Source organism: Pelecanus crispus, chromosome 9, assembly GCF_030463565.1.
Source record: "Pelecanus crispus isolate bPelCri1 chromosome 9, bPelCri1.pri, whole genome shotgun sequence".
Taxonomy (NCBI): domain Eukaryota; kingdom Metazoa; phylum Chordata; class Aves; order Pelecaniformes; family Pelecanidae; genus Pelecanus; species Pelecanus crispus.
In genome coordinates, this window is record NC_134651.1 from 31,988,240 (window position 1) to 32,004,817 (window position 16,578).

Here is a 16,578-nt window from a genome sequence, read left to right on the forward strand (position 1 = left end):
CACACGGGTTACAGGTAGGACACATCAGTAAAGCTTTCCTGAGCAACAGACTTCGGTGTTTGCAGCGAGGAAAAGGCTTGCTCATCAGCCTACGGCCCATCTGCACATACCCCTGTGAAAACAGGGGCACCAGGTCCCTCCTCCAGCAACTTGCAACAGCACACTTGTGGACAGACATCCTGTGCAACCAGCACAGGCCCAGCCAGCACTGTGGATGGGGTCCAGGGTGTGAGTGGTGTCACCCTGCATCAGAAATAGGTTGTACGAAATGTGCTCTGAAAGTCCTACTTTATCCCCACTGATCATAAGAGGAACCTGGAGCAGTTGCTCCAGCTGTGAAGAACTAGGGTTGGGTGCAAAAAATTCCTCCCTTTGTGTCTATTCAAGGCCTCTGTGGATGTGACAACTGGGTTATTGCTTCAGCCATACAGACAAACACAACGATCTCAAGGGTCGCTGTAGGAGCCTGCGCTACATGCACCTGCAAACAGGAAGGGCAGTTTAGGACGTTCCCCGTTCCCAGCTGTTTTCTGGCAGAAGTGAACGTGCGCCCGTGCCTCAGCACGCTGCAGAGCCTTAGGGCACAAGCGCAAACTCATGGCTGCCTGTGGTTTAAGCCCAAATACCCAGCTGTGAGCCAGAGTGGCTGGAGCATGGCATGCTGCCCACCCTGGCATGAGGAAGCAGCTATTGGCAAGGGGTAGGGCAGACAAATAGGGCCCGTAACAGTCTCCACTGCGACAGTTAGATTCACCAAAGCTCTTTTGTCTTGTTCACCCTGTTGGCAGATGCAGTTGTAAGAGCAAATATGAACACAGTGACACCAACAGTCACAACAGCTACATGGGGGCAGGAATAACCCTCTCCTCCTGCCCAACCAACCCACTTGCAAATACCCCAGAGCCACTGCAGCCAGATCAGCAACTCACTCCTCTTGCCAGACTGATTTACTCATGGATCTGCCTTAGAAGTTAACATTGTCAAGAAAACTTAATTGCTAAAACAAGTTGAAACTCTACTTGGTGGATCAGGATCTGTAGCTATATGGCTATATTGCTGCTGGCACTATCAAAAAGTATTTTTCAGTGTAGTGAAATGCTCAGATATGCACTTAAAGTCCCTCCTGGCCCTCCACACATGACACTGCCATCCCTCCTTCGCTGCCCAACAAGCAGCACTTGCAGGGTCAGAGTCTGCTCCCAGGGACTGCAGGCACCCTTTCTCCACTGCATGTACAAACACAGCCTGGCTGGGTGGTAGGCTGGGGCCATGGGGCCTCATTCCTCACATTCTTTCAGTAACTAAAAGGTGAGAAGTTGTCTTCAAAGCAGACACTCTGCACAGAGATCAGGAAACAAACCTGTTGGTGGCCCCAAGGTAAAAGGGAAGGAAAAAAGAAAGCAAAAAAGGAAAAAAAGAATGACCCACCCCGTAGAGGTGCAGGAGGGGGCAGAGGCTTGGAAGAAAAGCCACAGAGAAATCTGGCTTCCCAGGTAGCGCACACTAGAAGCCAGCCTGCTCATAAAAACTGCTGCCTCAGCACTAAGTCTGCACCCCTGTGACTTTGCCAAATGCCAAACCACATTTCTTCTCGTGGATATGTGGAGGGATATTTTTACTGCTCTCTTAAGAGGTTGGTGGCACAGCAAGGAGCCAGTGTCAGTGGGACAGGGGTCTAGCAGCTAACCAGGGCTCAGTTATGGGAAAGAAGCAGGAAGGGGAACCAAGGGAAGGGGCAGAGCAGGAAAAGATAAGCTACCATGTAAACACTTCTTGCCCTCTACATTTCATCCCGAATTTTTCCTCCTGGCCATGCCAGTCCTTGTGCATCTCTCACACCTCTGCCTCATGAAACTGAGCTCAGCCAAGCACCTAACATGTGAAGAACGTTTGAATAAATCCTCCTGCCACGTTTGCCAAGCCACTTCTCAGAGTCCTTCCCAAAAAGAACATATTTTCTTATTAACATCACAGAGCAATTCCCTCTTCTAGCTTCCCCTGTGTCCATCCTATTGTCTTTCTGACTTTTTTCTAGAACACAAAGTCTTTGGAGTTGGATCTCTCTTCAGTTCACCCAGAGTCAATTCTTAATAAATCTCATTATGTCAGCTTTATTTCTGGAAATAATGAGGTGCAGATTTTTTTTATTTTATTTTAATGATAACAGATTTATTCTTTCAACCACAAAAACAACTCTGGAAAGAAGGTTAATCTCTCTAGAGATATTACATCTTGCATTCTGAACCAGAAAATAGCTTTGTTTGTTTTTTACTGAAAAAAACCAATATTGCTATAAAGGGGAAAGGCTTCCACCACAACAGCTTTGCAAGAAGCAAGAATGTGGAAACTTTGGCCCCAGAAGATGTGGGCACAGATGCAGAGACAAATGTTTCACTAGGGATGACATTTCATGTATTTTGTTTTCAGTAAATGAACACTTTTCAAGAGGAAACTGGCACAGTTGTTCTGATCAACATCAGCGACACCTTCAAGCAGGAAGATTACATATACCATGAGGCTTGTTTACATCCCTCTCTGAATTCTAGACATATCATACGTTCTTTAATCCACAGGCGCACACAAAAACTCCTGACACCAACAATAACCCATGATTAAAGCTTTCCAAAATGACTGCTACAGATTACCTACCCGTAAATCCTGTTCTTACCCAGCCGAATGCTTTACAAAGCTCACAACAACCAGTGCAGAGCAAGCTTAGGAATGTCCTCATCTTAACCCACAGCATCAGCAATTCCTCCGTTGTTACCAATAATTTTGGGTCCAAATATCCAGTATATTCTTTGGAATTCACCCTTGCCAACCCTAAATTACTTTTATCTGTATGTGTTAAGTTGCATTTCTGTCCAATATAATTCTCTGCTTTCCCTCAGTATCTTTTACTGTAGAGTGAAGTTATTCACATCAGTGACACTGGCTATTTGCAGAGTCAGATTTTAATTTAACTTTTGCATGTCTTGGCCATTTCCCCTGTTCTCAAGTGCTTCCAGAATCAACAAAAAAAAAATTCTGTTAGCGTAGAGAAAATGTCAAGTAGAATATTTTAGAGCCAGCAATGTTAAAAGGGGAAAAAGAAACCTGGACTTTGAAAGGACAAAACCACTGTAAGCAGTGGAGGACACCTACCGCATTTCTAAATTCACTGTGGTGCTGCAGGTACTGTGCAGACACCTTTGTTCAAAGATTCCCTGGAACATCCTACTGTGTTAGTTTCACTGTTACTTTATTTTATTTGTGCTTGAGATTTCTGTTTTGAAATTAGCATCATTTGTACTATATGGAGAGATGCTGCAGTAGTACGTCACCACTAGTATGTCACTGAAGGGAAGTCCTTTGTGTATGAGATTGGAGCTGGGACCCTCAGCGCCAGCTCAGACCAGGGTCACAGCCTGTTCCATGAGAGAAGGGAGATCTTGACTTCTGGATATCCTACATACATGGCACTCAGACAAAAGATGCCAGCTTTACCCACACTCGCTTCTGAACGGGGTTTCTTGTGAAAGCAGCAGGCCACTCACCCATGGCCAATACACAAAGACAGAAGCATGAGAAAGCTGTGCTTTCTCACCACTTGAGCTGTTCTCTCGCTCACAGGCACTGGCTACTCAGATGCACTAATTTATGAACTAAAGAACAACAAAATAGCCTCCATTCATATCCCAGAAGACTGACTTTCAGATAGCAATCAGTGCGTCATTGACAGAGCCACACTTCAGTGTTCTGGAGGCCATTACCACATCAATGGTGGGGAAGTGGTCTTTCTTCTCTCTTTCAACAAAGCTTTGGCAATGTGGCTCCCTGGGGCATGTTCACACTACCTAGCTTCAGCTTTGTGAATCAGGAGACTCAGCTTCCCAGTCTCCCCATGCAATCAGCTCTTCCAAAAGGCAATTCAGAGGAGTCTAACTTATGATATCACTTGAACGGATCAAGGCAAAGGCAACTCTTAAAGCCAATTTGCCACTGTATTGGGGCTCCTCACAAGGAGCTTATTGTTCCTGGGCAACCTGAATGAAGCTGCTAGCTTGTGATGAGTAGCTAGAATATTGTGTGATGAGACACATCTGGCTCCATTTTTCTCTCTGCAGCTCACACAATCTTGCCAATGCAATTTCTCGTTCAGAAGTCCAGACACCACTACCAAATGGCAGCCAGAAGAAAAAAACCATATAGCTTGTCTATTAAAATTCACCCGGCTGACTGCACAGCCAGCTGCATTTCAGCCAGGAGGTTGAGGGAAGTGATTACCCTCCCCATTCTGTACTTGTGAGATCAAACCTGGAGAGAGTGCCTAGTTTTGGCACTCCAGTGTAAAAGAGATGCTGAAAAACAGGAGAGAATTCAGTAAAGAGCTACTGAGATGGTTAGTTGTTTGGAGCACTTGATGTAGAAGGAGAGGCTGAGGGAACAGCCCTTGTTCAGCCTAGGGAAGGCTAAGTTGGGGTATATGGGGGAATATAATCACTCTTTTCAATTTTATCTTGGGGATCATAGAGAAGATGGAGTCAGATCCTTCCAGAAATTCCAGCCAGTGACAGTGAGAGTGGCTAAACACTGCAACAGGTCCAGAGGGGCTGTGGAACCAGGCAGCGCCCTGCAACACCTTGTCTAACTAAGTTGGCCCTGCTTTGAGCAGGAGGGCAGAGAAGAGACCTCCACAGGCTCCTTCAAACTGAAATTAGCCTCTGATTCTGTGATTAGCACTGCCGTGCATGCCCCAGCACTGAGACTCATCTCCACACAGACAGGCGGCGTCTTGCAGCAACTGCTGCTTTCAAGTTCCAAGCACCTCCCGGGTGAAGAACACCCAAGATCTCATCTACACAGAATACAGGATGGTCCTGATCATGCTCAACAATACTACACAGAGATCCAAATACATTTCCTTCATTGGGATTCTTTCCAAATTTCTGTCAGGCAGCCCCTGAGGGAAGTCATTCATCTTTGCCAGATGAAGTCATCATGTCTCCAAAATCTGCTCATACTGCCACAGATGAGAGAAGGTGTATAGCAGAGGTAAAGAACAAACTCTGCTTTCAAAGTCAGATCTGAAGAGAGAGTATTTTCAAAAAATATTAAACAAGAGGTTAAGACTTTTTTTTAAACACAGTGTTGGACATCCTTCATACAACCTTCACCCAACTCACAGAGCCACATAACAGATAAACTGTCTGCCGGCAACGGCTCCACTTCACAGGGCACATGACACTTCCTACTTCAGAGATGAAAGGCTCTGCACACAACATTTTACTTCAGTGAATCTGACACGATCATTACCAGATTTCAATTCAGTTGCTGACCAGAACATGGATATCAATGTTTCTTGGCTGGAGAAGGCACAAGCCCAGACAGAAATTGAGGTTTAACACATAAGTTGTAATACTCTACAACAACTGTCCTAACTGTCTAAGTGAACCATCAGGCATGCAATCCCCCGGATGCTTCAGGACACGGGAGGATTTAGTAAAGAGGGCACCATGATACATCTGTAAGATGGTAAAGCTCAGCACTGACACTGAATCACATTACCCACCAGCATACAAATGCAGCCACTTAAATGCTGTTCTGAAAAATCGGCTTTTACTGTCTGATTAGCCACCACCGCTGCGCTTGCAGTACAGCATTAGCAAAGGGATCCCATCCCTGTGCTCCTGTCACTGTGGGTTTCAGACAAATCTCCCAAATGGACCCTGAGGCCATGTTGGTACAAGTCAGCCAGTGCCACTTCTCTTTGGGGTCACAGATCAGTTCATGGTCTTGTTTAGCAGTGTAGGTGTAGCCTGACATTTTGGGGACTTTCCCAGTGGGAGATCAGAACTTTTCTTTTTATTTTAACCCACAATTAACTAATTTTCCTCAACTACATCCCACAACAACTCCAGGTATGCTGATACACAAAATCAGGGTGCATTCACCTGCAATACTTGTTCTCCCCTCCACTACTGGTTCAAGGAATGTCACAGATGTGTGTCTTTAATGAGTTGTAGAGTCAGGCTAACCCTATTAAAATAACCTTTGTTTGGAGACAGAAATAATTGCATGCCATCCATAAAAAACAAAAATACAATTCATTAACAAATAGACTAAGGTAACTTCACCCCACTTGCTTTTTAAGATATCATTACTTTTTCCTTCACTTCAGTATGAAGTCTGTCCTCAGGGTCTGTGCTTCTCCCTGAAATCCCTTTCTCACAATTGCTGCAGAGGCGTCTTCTGAATTCTAACCTAACCCTGGCCCCAGAGTTGATGAATATTATTCATCCCAGGGATCAGCAAAGGACCAAGGACTTGTTCTGAATACATAAGCCACACAGTTTTGATATGCTTCCAGATTTCTCACACCTCTTGGTCCCACGATGGCAGGCTGGAGATATTTTCTGGGAGCGTTCCAGCACTTGGCAAGACTGAAGATGAATGAGGGTGGGGAAATTAGCCAAACTTTCAGAGCACAAAGTAGTATGTTACTTATTACAGTAGATGCTTTGTCTAAGTCCAATAACACAGTGCACTGAAGACAAACTGGCAGCCCTTATCTTCCCAGTGTATTTTGAAGTAGCATTTATCTATCCACTTTTTGTCATTATGTCACACACACACACGAACAAAGTGTCACTGTGGCAAATGGCAAATTGTGCTCTCCAGTTTAAGAAAGCGAGGGCTCCCATCATATACTGCACATTAGGTGACCTGCACTGCTACTGAGGTTCACTGAGCCTGGTCCTCATGTGACTCAACAACATTTCTCTGGTCTCTCAAGCCTAAGAAGGTTTACAGAATTGCCAAGCACTTCCATAAACCTTCTACAAAAATCACCATTATGTAACTCTATTTTGGTTTGTGTCTTGCAGTATGGAAAAGCACACAAGGAAAATATGACACTTTCTGTTAAGCTATGAGGCCGCCTGAAGGCTTACTATCAAACGTGATTATTCCAAAATCCAACTTAGCAGAAGTGTACGACATCCACTCGTACTACAAGATCTGTCTGCAGGAACTCCACTCCAGCTACAAAAGCACAGCAAGGGACTGCAGTGACAGCCACACGCTGCCAGAGAGCGATAGTGTTGCGGGGACAGGAACAGAGAACTAGAGCACTACTTCACTACAGGACTGCGAGAGCTGCAGATGTGTAAAGAGGAAGATCCTGCAGGAATGAAACCACTGTTGCTGTGTCTCCACTGCTGCTGTTAAATGAACTCACAGGATTACACTTAATCAGTTTGTTAGGATGTACATGAGCTGAAGCCACCATGACGCCTTCCCATTTGTTTTGGATAGCCCTAATATTAACCCTAACAAGCCAAACCAGTATACAATTAACCCAACCAATCACTCAATTAAATGTTCCCATAACCAGTCACATACATAATGAGGATTCATAAGCTCTATCTTCCTTTCCAAAAAGTCATGGAATTCCAGCACATTTACTCCCATACGGGGCGGGAGGATTTACTGTTCGGGTCCAGCCTGCATCAGCTCCACACTGCTGCTGCAGACTTTTCAGGAGGAAGGATCTGCAGATGGGGGAAGAGCCTCAGAAACCTCTTTCTCATTCTCTCCCTACTCCATTCTCCCTGCTCAGGTCAAATTCCAAGTTATGAGGGCAAGCAACAAAGCAGGAATCTCCTGTTACTTGGTCCTGGCTCCAGATTATTTTAACAGCTTTCTATATGGGTCCTCCTATATCAGGATGCATCGTTACTCTGCCCACACTTAATTGCAGATGTACAGCAATTCCTCTCAGATCTGCACTTTTCTTGTGGAAATAGCTACATGAAAGATTGGTCATTAAAGACCTCCAGGTTCTCACCTGTATCGCTACCTTAATTAAAAGGCCTGTAAGCTCTGAAGTGGAATTAATTTAAAATTTCCTGTGTTCATTGCCAAAGTACAGAAGCAGCAAACTAATTTCTTTGCTTTCTTTTTAACCCAGCCTTGAGCTTCACTGACATCAGACTTCTTAGGTCTCTTCTCTGCTGCTGCTGCTTCACTTCTAAGCAGGTTTGTGAGAGCTCATGACCTGCCTTTGAAAGCCCTTCTCCAGGCCATCACTCGTCAGTGATGCTCACCAGGGGCTATTTCATTCATCTTCGTGAGCCTTGCTGTGCCTTGTATTCACACCTAGCACTCCCCCCAGCTCCACTCTGCTTATGGATCTGTTGTAGCCCAGGCTTGCTTCAGAATAGTTAGGAACTTGGTTTTAGGTTCTTTTCTCTCTAAGAACATGCTAATGTGGCATTCCCAGCAGGGGACATTTTTCTATTTACTTAAGCCTTCAAAGTGAATAAGCAAAAATCTAGACGATGGAAATACTTGCTCAGGAGCACTAATTCTTCCCATCATTAGTCTATGAAAAATAGATGCCCACAGGAAAAACATGGGTTACCACTTAGTTCTATTTTATCATGCACAAACCTCATCTGGCTCATAGCCAAAGCAATAATAAGTATCTTTGCAGGATCTTTACCAAAAGCAAAGCTTGGCAGTAGATTTTTCTCTCCTTTAATCTCTTTTGGTACATTTAAACTCCTGGTGGTTTTTGTTCTGAAGGAGAAATGCTTGAGAGGGTTGACTGAATGAACTCTGAAATTCACACCCTGGCAAACTGGACTGATTTCCTAAATCCATAATTACAACATTCCTCAGAGATATGCATTCTTTCAGAGCGAACAAGGGAAGATTAGTTTCCTGTTTCTTCCCATTTACATGACTTCTCTGTCAAGAGGAACTTTTTTTGTTTCTAAACAATCCTCTGTTTATGTGGTTCTCCTCTTGGCAGGGAACTGGTGAACTAATCTCGCCTAAAAGTATAATACAGCCAAACTATCAATTGCAAATAGACCAACCATCTTTGTGCAAGGCACCTGATTTGCACAAGCCTTTAGAATCCAATATCTATCTGTGGAAGCACTCAGACAGTTACCGATCAATTACAGGGTTTTTAAATAACCTGGGATGATTATTGGATGACCAGATAGTTTTATTGCTGACTGGATAAGAACATAAGAGTGGATCTGTGCATGTGTGTGAATATGTACAAGACTTAAGACTTTAGTAAAACTGGGCAAATGTAGCCCTCTACGTCTGCATGTCCCCAAGCACACAGAAACTACCACAGGGCAAGAGTATCACGTTGTTTCATGCCACAGAGCTGCAAACAGGAGTTGTCTCCCACTCACAAACAGAATACATGCAGAGCCCTGTTGATGACCTATTTGCTTCCCACTTTTAAAAAAGCAGTGAACATATCCTCTCCTTCAGTGCTAGCAGGCAAGCTCCACATCCCATCCTCCTCTTTGCCCTTCCCTATTTCTGCTGGAGAGGCCAATGTCCATGCTCTTGATAGGGTTCCCTTTGTCTTAGAGCAAAAGGAACAGAAGGATTTGCTTGTTTTAAGTGAGGCTGTCCCCATTTTTACTTTGTGGTATACAATCCTACAGCTGATGCAGTTTGGAGTCAGTAATAGGTATCCTGGAAACTACTATATTAGACTCCTGATGTAGCTTTTAAGGAGTTTGGATGTCCCATATGTTTCTATAAAGTTTTGGATTATAGTCTTTGCTATATTGTTTCCTACTCCTAAGACACTTCTCCCATTTGGCTGAATTAAACATACCACCAGGGCACATCAGTTCAGTCTAACCACTTGCCAAAGCTCTTAACTCTCTAATCTAATACTGACCTCTCAACCTACAGCCATAAGCCAATTAGCCTCTTTTTTATACCATACCAAATCTCTTTCTGATGAAGTTGTGCTTTCGAATGAATGCATGCTAGTGACAGAAATGTAATTATACTGCTTAGCAGCAAGCTAGCCCTGTCTGGCTGCAAGGGGTTTAAGGTCAGAAAGCATCTCTAACATACCAAAACAATTTAAAGGAGATTTTTTTTTTCCCCAGTGTGTTCTCTCCAGTTTCCTTTCTCCACTCTCCAGTACTTAATGTGACTGCGCATAAAGGCAATTTGGCCACAACTTTTAAAACTGAGGTCCTGAGCTTTCAAAGGAGTTACTTGCCAATACCTCACTGAAGCAGAAGACAGACACCCAGCTCCATAAGCTTCTGCTGAATCCCCAGAGCTTGGCCCTGTAGATCCACACTTAAGTAAATGTGAGATGATTTTCCAAAGTTATTGAGCAAACACATCTTCCATCACTCCAGATAAATGTTTGTCTGATTTTTTTAAAATGTTTTTGACATTTTTCACCATTTGGTAGATAGTACAGAAAACAATGTCAGTTTTTCTTAGCTTCTTTGTACCTACTGTAAAATTCCACCAGAATTCATTAGTATGTTTGTGCTTAACCACAACTAATTTATCTAGAAATGTCTGGATTTGTTATAAATAAAACTACCGTAATTATCGTTAGGCACACCAGCCCTCCAGCTCTCACAGAAAATAATCTTCTCTAAGCCATGCAGGAGGCACATGAAGGTATTTACATTTAACTATAAGTGTATCATCCTTTGATAGACTTCCCTTTAGATAGTAAGGGATGGAACGCACTGCATGTTTGCCTTTTGCCGTGTATTTCTCCCACAACAGCTGTGGGTTTGTTAAATGAGAAGTTCCCATTTCTTTTAGACCAACAGTGCTAACTTCATTAGTACAGATGCATATTTTACTGAAATAAAGCAGAACGTAACTGAAGAATTACGTTATGCTTTTCCTGAGACAGTCACAGATGTGCCTGTTTTCTGCATCACCCATATCAGTAAGTCCTTTTGCTTTGCAACTCTGATGTTATTTCAGCTATCAATATGACACCATTTACAAACTGAACTGAAAACCAGAAGGAAATCTATACTTTGCTTGCTACTTTTATTGTCCAGTCTTTCCATGGTTTAATATTCCCTTAGGTACAATATACTTTTACATCACATTGTGGCTATATGTTCTCCCCAGAGACCTCCAACGAGAATAGTAAATCTAAAGAAAAAGACACAGGGCAAAAGCAGAGGGACTGCCAAAACACACCCATCACCACAGAGTTTCTGGTCAGTCCCTGAACAGGGGACAAAATGCAGGAAGAGGAATGAAAGGAGCAATGGGAGCAACAAGCGGACACTGGGGGAAGAAAGGCTGTGAGTTCTCAACCGATATGAAGCAATTCTCTCAATCTTGGCTTCACAAGACAGATACCAGATCTTAAACCTGTCACTGGTCCAGGTCTAAATACCATCTATTTTGCAAAAGGGAAATGAAAAAGAAAAAAAGAATCTTCTCTTATTTAAATGGCAGCTATTAGGAAGCTGCTTAAAGTTGTGGAAAGATAAATGCAATTCTTTTGCAGATAGCTTAACAGGCAAACTGCAGGCAAAATAGAGAAGGAATAGCTCCTGCACATTTATATACACACCCATATTCAGAGCTACCCAGGCTCAAGTGGGACAGCTCCTCAGCTCAAGTACCCTGTTGCAGCAACACTAGAACCATGAAAATTTATTTCAGCTGATGATTCCTCCCTGAGACTTTTAAGGCCAGAAGGAACAAAAAAAATCACCCACTGGTTCTAATTTCCTGCTAAAAAAGAGGCCATAAATACTAGCAAGGGACTCCACACAATGGCTGGTTAAACTAGTTTTGGTTTCTACCTTCCAGGAAAACAGCCAGTCTAGATTTGATGTCTGAGTGATGAAATCCATTATATCCCTGAATAAACAGTTCACTCAAACACAGAGCGAAAGATAATTTGACATGCAGACTTATACCGAAAGACATGTTGTTTATTAATCACCTCCTGAATATTATTCCCATTTGCATTGCACAGATTGCTTAATTCCCTACAGATATTAAGTTCCTTACACTGTAGGGATGTTGCTGTACTCAAAACAATCTTGAGTCAATTTAAAAATTTGCCTAAACTCCGGAGTCCTAGGGAAGGACACTAGATGTCAATATTTGCAAAGTGGCCTTTTTGACCTCTTGTCCTTATTAAAGATTCCCCAGAGCAGGATTACTGGCCAGGTATTCTGGCCACAAAAACATAAAAAAAAAAAAGCATTCTGCCCTTTAAAGTCCCCTTAAAAATTACCTCCTTGAGCATAACAGCTATTACATTTTATTCCACAGGTAGTTACATTTTAATTGAGGTCAAAATGGTCCTGTACAGAAAGAGCACATTAGGATCTTGACATCAGTCATTGAGGATATTTGCCATTTAGAAATTAATTGGTTAAATAAGTAAGATTACATCAACTCCTTGCTGTAGTGTGAGATAATTTACACCTATTAAGGACCAAGAATTGTCAAAGTTTTTCAAATGTATTACACATAAAGGAGGGCACTTTACTTTTATGTCTTCTGTTTGGGTAGATTTCTGAATATTATCTGTAAAGTAGCATCACAAGCCTAGAATTTTAGTAGAACTAGAGTTATACATTTGCTACGAATTACTAGCATCTCGCCCCCGGTCACCCAGAGAACGAGCTGGCACAGTGTTTGATTTTCATGGTCAGAAATTTTAAAATAAATAAGTTATCTCATTGTCACAGCTGGAGAAAGAGAGGAGATTAGCTGCAGCCTCTCCCAGCGCTGAACATGGTGAACAGCTGGCTCCAGGGTTCATCTACTTCGTTCTCATGCAAGACCAGAGCAGACTGGATAGCTGCAAAACAGAGGCCTGAAAAAAACAAGGGCTACTTTTCTAGGTGGTGTGTCCCCATATCCTTCTCTCAAGTTGCATGTGCCAAAATGAAGGACAGAGTGGTTCCAACCATTAGCTGGCAAAAGGGCTGGCTGATGAGCCACAGCTCATGATGAGTGCCCAAAGAACAAGTAACAGCTTTTAAAACACCAGAGCTTTTTCTGAGCATTAGTTTTGGAAGGGTTTAAGATTTTTACATTTGAGAATCTAAGGGACAGTTTCCCCTGTACAAACACTATCACAGAAAGTGTTTTGATTTAGCAACAAAAGGCCTTTTGGCTCAAGGTCAGTAGAAGTGAAAGAACCATTTCTGCCACTCCACTGTCCCAGACACCTTGCAAAACAGGTCATTGTAACACTGACAGTCCTAAATAAACTAATTGGCTTTAACCCTGCCCAACACTGATTCTAGTTATTGCCCCAAATGAAGAGCTACGTTGCTGTGCACCATCACCCTGTTCTGCTCCATGGGAGAAGGAATGTCATAGCAGGATGTCCAAATAAACACATGTATACTTCCTGGGCTTTGGCCAGTACCCTGAGATAACATTTTAAACTGTACCAAATAGTTAACTCTGCTGCAGTCAAACTATTCCCTGCAAAAATGCTCTGGACATTAGAATCATCAAGCAAGTGTGTGCCTTCTGGGCTCTAACTGTTCAGAAAAACCCGTAATATTCTGTCATTCCTCCTGCACAACTACCCCAGCCTTTCCTCATCAAGCTGAGACTTGTCTCCTGTGGGTGGCATCAGGGCCTCAGAGTTTCCCGGGCAGCTCTTTCCTCACATAGATGGGCACAGCTCCCATGTGGAACGGACCAGACGTGAAGGGGTGTGGGTGACTCCACACAGAATGGGTGCTTTGGCACTAATCAACCAAGCTGAGTCTAGAAGGGCACAATTGCAAGATCACCCCCAAAACACCAGTGAGAACAATGCACACCAAAAGTCGTGCAGCAAAATACCAGACCCTCCTATTCCCAAGCCCTCTGTTAAAACAGGAGAATTTCAGGTTGCCAAAACAGAGGTGTCTGGTGCTATTTGAGACATCCTCGGGCTCCAGCTGCCACCTGAGAAGGAAGTGCTCCCCGGTGGGTCCCATGCCATATTGCCAACCTCATGCAAGTATCTCGGATACTATCTGACATCTAAAACACTGGTAGAGGGGACATTTGCAATCAGAGCTGCTTCCCTACTATGTTCCTCATAGATATTGCTGTTCTGTGTGTGTTCACTTTTTGAAAGCTTGGCAGATGATTGAAAAATGCCTTCCGTGCTTTTTAGCCTCAAAGTGATTTTGTCCTGCAGAATTTCCAGGGAAACATCAGCATTCAATAAGCTCATCTTACTGCTGGCCAAGTGCTCTCTGCAGTCGCTGGCAGGACGACCCTTCCTGAACACATCTGATCAGTGTCCTCTATTGGCTGTTCTATGGTTGCTCTACCCAATTCTACCACCTTTATGCAGCTGATTAAAGCTATGAAAAATATGAAGCATGCAAAAATGGAAGCAGAAGGGCACACAACAAAGCAGACAATTGGCTAATACCCTGCCTCTTTTTTTCCTGCCTATCTGCCATCAATATCCTACACACCTTACCCTCTGCTTGTGAAGACAGGCACTCTCCTGTGTGTTTCCATGCAGCTCAGAATCAGTTAGGCAAGCGTGACTAGCAATGCAGCTGGCACTGTGCAAGAAGAGTACTCTTCCCCTCCCTCTGCCCTCCAGGTATCTCTGCTTGGAGTAGATGATACAAACAGTAGCTCTCCTCCTGGGCTAACCAGGCTTACCAACAGGCAGTTGTGATGAGGGCAGTTTCCCTAGGGTATGAAGACGTTTTGATCCCTTTGCTTTCCCTCCTGCCTCCTCTGCCTGCCTGCGGCTGCCATCCCTGTCTGTGCAGCCACAGCCTGGACAACAGATCAGCAGCGTGAGCACTGGCAGACGGAGGGGGCAAAACCAGTTTGCTACAGGGCTGGAAACAGGTTCTGTTGGGCCCACAACTAAGTACCGAGCTTCTGCCTTTTGCAGGAGCAGTCAGGATCACACCTTCGATTCATCCCACAGGGCAGGAACAGGAAAAATCTGTACTTGTACTGCTCAGGGCAAACAAAAAGAAATACCAGCCCAGAAATGTCTGTCGCCTGCCATACCGAATGTGATGTGGCCAGCACCATTGAACACCACTTTCACCAGGGCTCTTGATATCTATATAATTTAAGTCTTTTGTTATGGCTGCAGCACAGAATTAAACAAAAATGGGCTTTAAACCCATGAAGACTTTCAACCTCTTTGGACTTAAAATTGAAAAAATTACCCAAACATTCTGACTGAGAGAGTTTGCCATTGTGGAGTCTTTTGGGAGTTTTGGTTCCCATTCCCCCAGGTGACCCAGAGGTCACACTGCATCCCATCCTCTGCTTCCTACCTAGCACAACGTGTCTTTAATACTGCATCAACAGGCAGAGCTTGGGAGAATTGTCTGTGAGCCTGAACTAAACATGAGAATGGGACATAAAACACAAATGACAACTCTCTCCAGCTCCAAAAGGAGTCTAATGGATTTTTTTTGGTCAAAACATGTCAGGTCATAGGTGAAGCTCTGAGTGGAAAGTTGAACCTTTCCCTCATGTAAAACCCAATCTTTCAAAAACAATAAAGTCCCAGACAACCTTAGGTTTTGCACTGAAAACCAAAACTTGCTCCGAGATTCCTCCTTTTTAACTTTTCTTTTGCTCAGTGCAGCCGCGCTGCCAGCAGTGTGAAGCAGAAGCCTATCTGCACATGCGATTATTTTGGTCTCCTCCAGATGCATAGGTACATATTCTGATTGCTTTAAAGTGATGCCAAAGACAGTAATCTCTGATAGCACTAAGAATCAGGACTGATAACAGGCAAGTTTAAGCACTACTCGTGATAATTACATAGTTGTCAAAAATATTGTTGGTAGCATGCAGAAAATACAAAGTTTGGAATACTTTGGGAAAGCAAAGATGGCCTTCTGCCGTAGTCCATCATGCAGTTCAGCTCTGTGTAGTTCTTTAGGGAGCTGTCTTACCAGGCACCAAACAAGCACTTTTCAGAGAGCATCTATTCCCAAGCCTCCCATCTCCACAAGTGATTGACATGATCTGCAATCATGTATGTTAACTGGGAGGGTTTTCCCACTATCCAGCATAGCATCAACAGAAACCCCTTCACTGCATACACCAAAGTACATCCAGAAGTTGTGACGAAGATGTCTGCTAGTTTCATGGCTAATCCCATATCAGGTCTTGATCCAGCAAGGCACTGGCACTTCTGCTGGCCTTTAAGCTTGTGAGAATCAAAGGGAACCCTGAAAAGTTCTTTCACTGATAAGATCACCGAGATCAAGAGGCAAGACCTTCCTTTCCTCACAGAGTGGCCTCTTGCACAGGTATGATAAACTACACACAGAAGTTGAATATTCACCACTGAAAACAGTACTCAGTAGGCTTAACAGTTGCCATGAAGTGCAGCTGGGCATTTTATTCATGGTCTCTGTCTTAAAAAACACATACTCATGCTTTTTGAATTGTTCTTTTTCCTGCTGACCCATGAAAGAGAGAAGAAACATGTCATGTTTAAAATTCAGTCATTTTGCTGGTGTGTACAGGCAGTGCCTAAGATCTTAAATGCACGAGATCATTAGTCATCAGACCGACCTGTTACCACTCAGAGGGCTGCACTGACCATTCAAATGGATTTTCGAAGGAAGACTGTAGCCGATGGTCAGAAATCCCTAATGGTTGCAGAATTCAAACTGAGAGCAGTTACAGAAAAGGAGCAAACAGTCACCATGAGGTTGCAGTTCCATAGGGATATCATGGACACTTAAATAATCACTAACGGTTTGTCACCATGGAATTTCTTGATATTTTATTGTCACATAT

The 16,578-nt window shown here is 43.5% G+C and overlaps 1 protein-coding gene across 1 annotated transcript in view; it reads right to left on the reverse strand.

Moving 5' to 3' along the window:
- Positions 1-16,578, reverse strand: part of EXD3 (exonuclease 3'-5' domain containing 3) — a 292,624-nt gene that overhangs the window by 152,328 nt on the left and 123,718 nt on the right.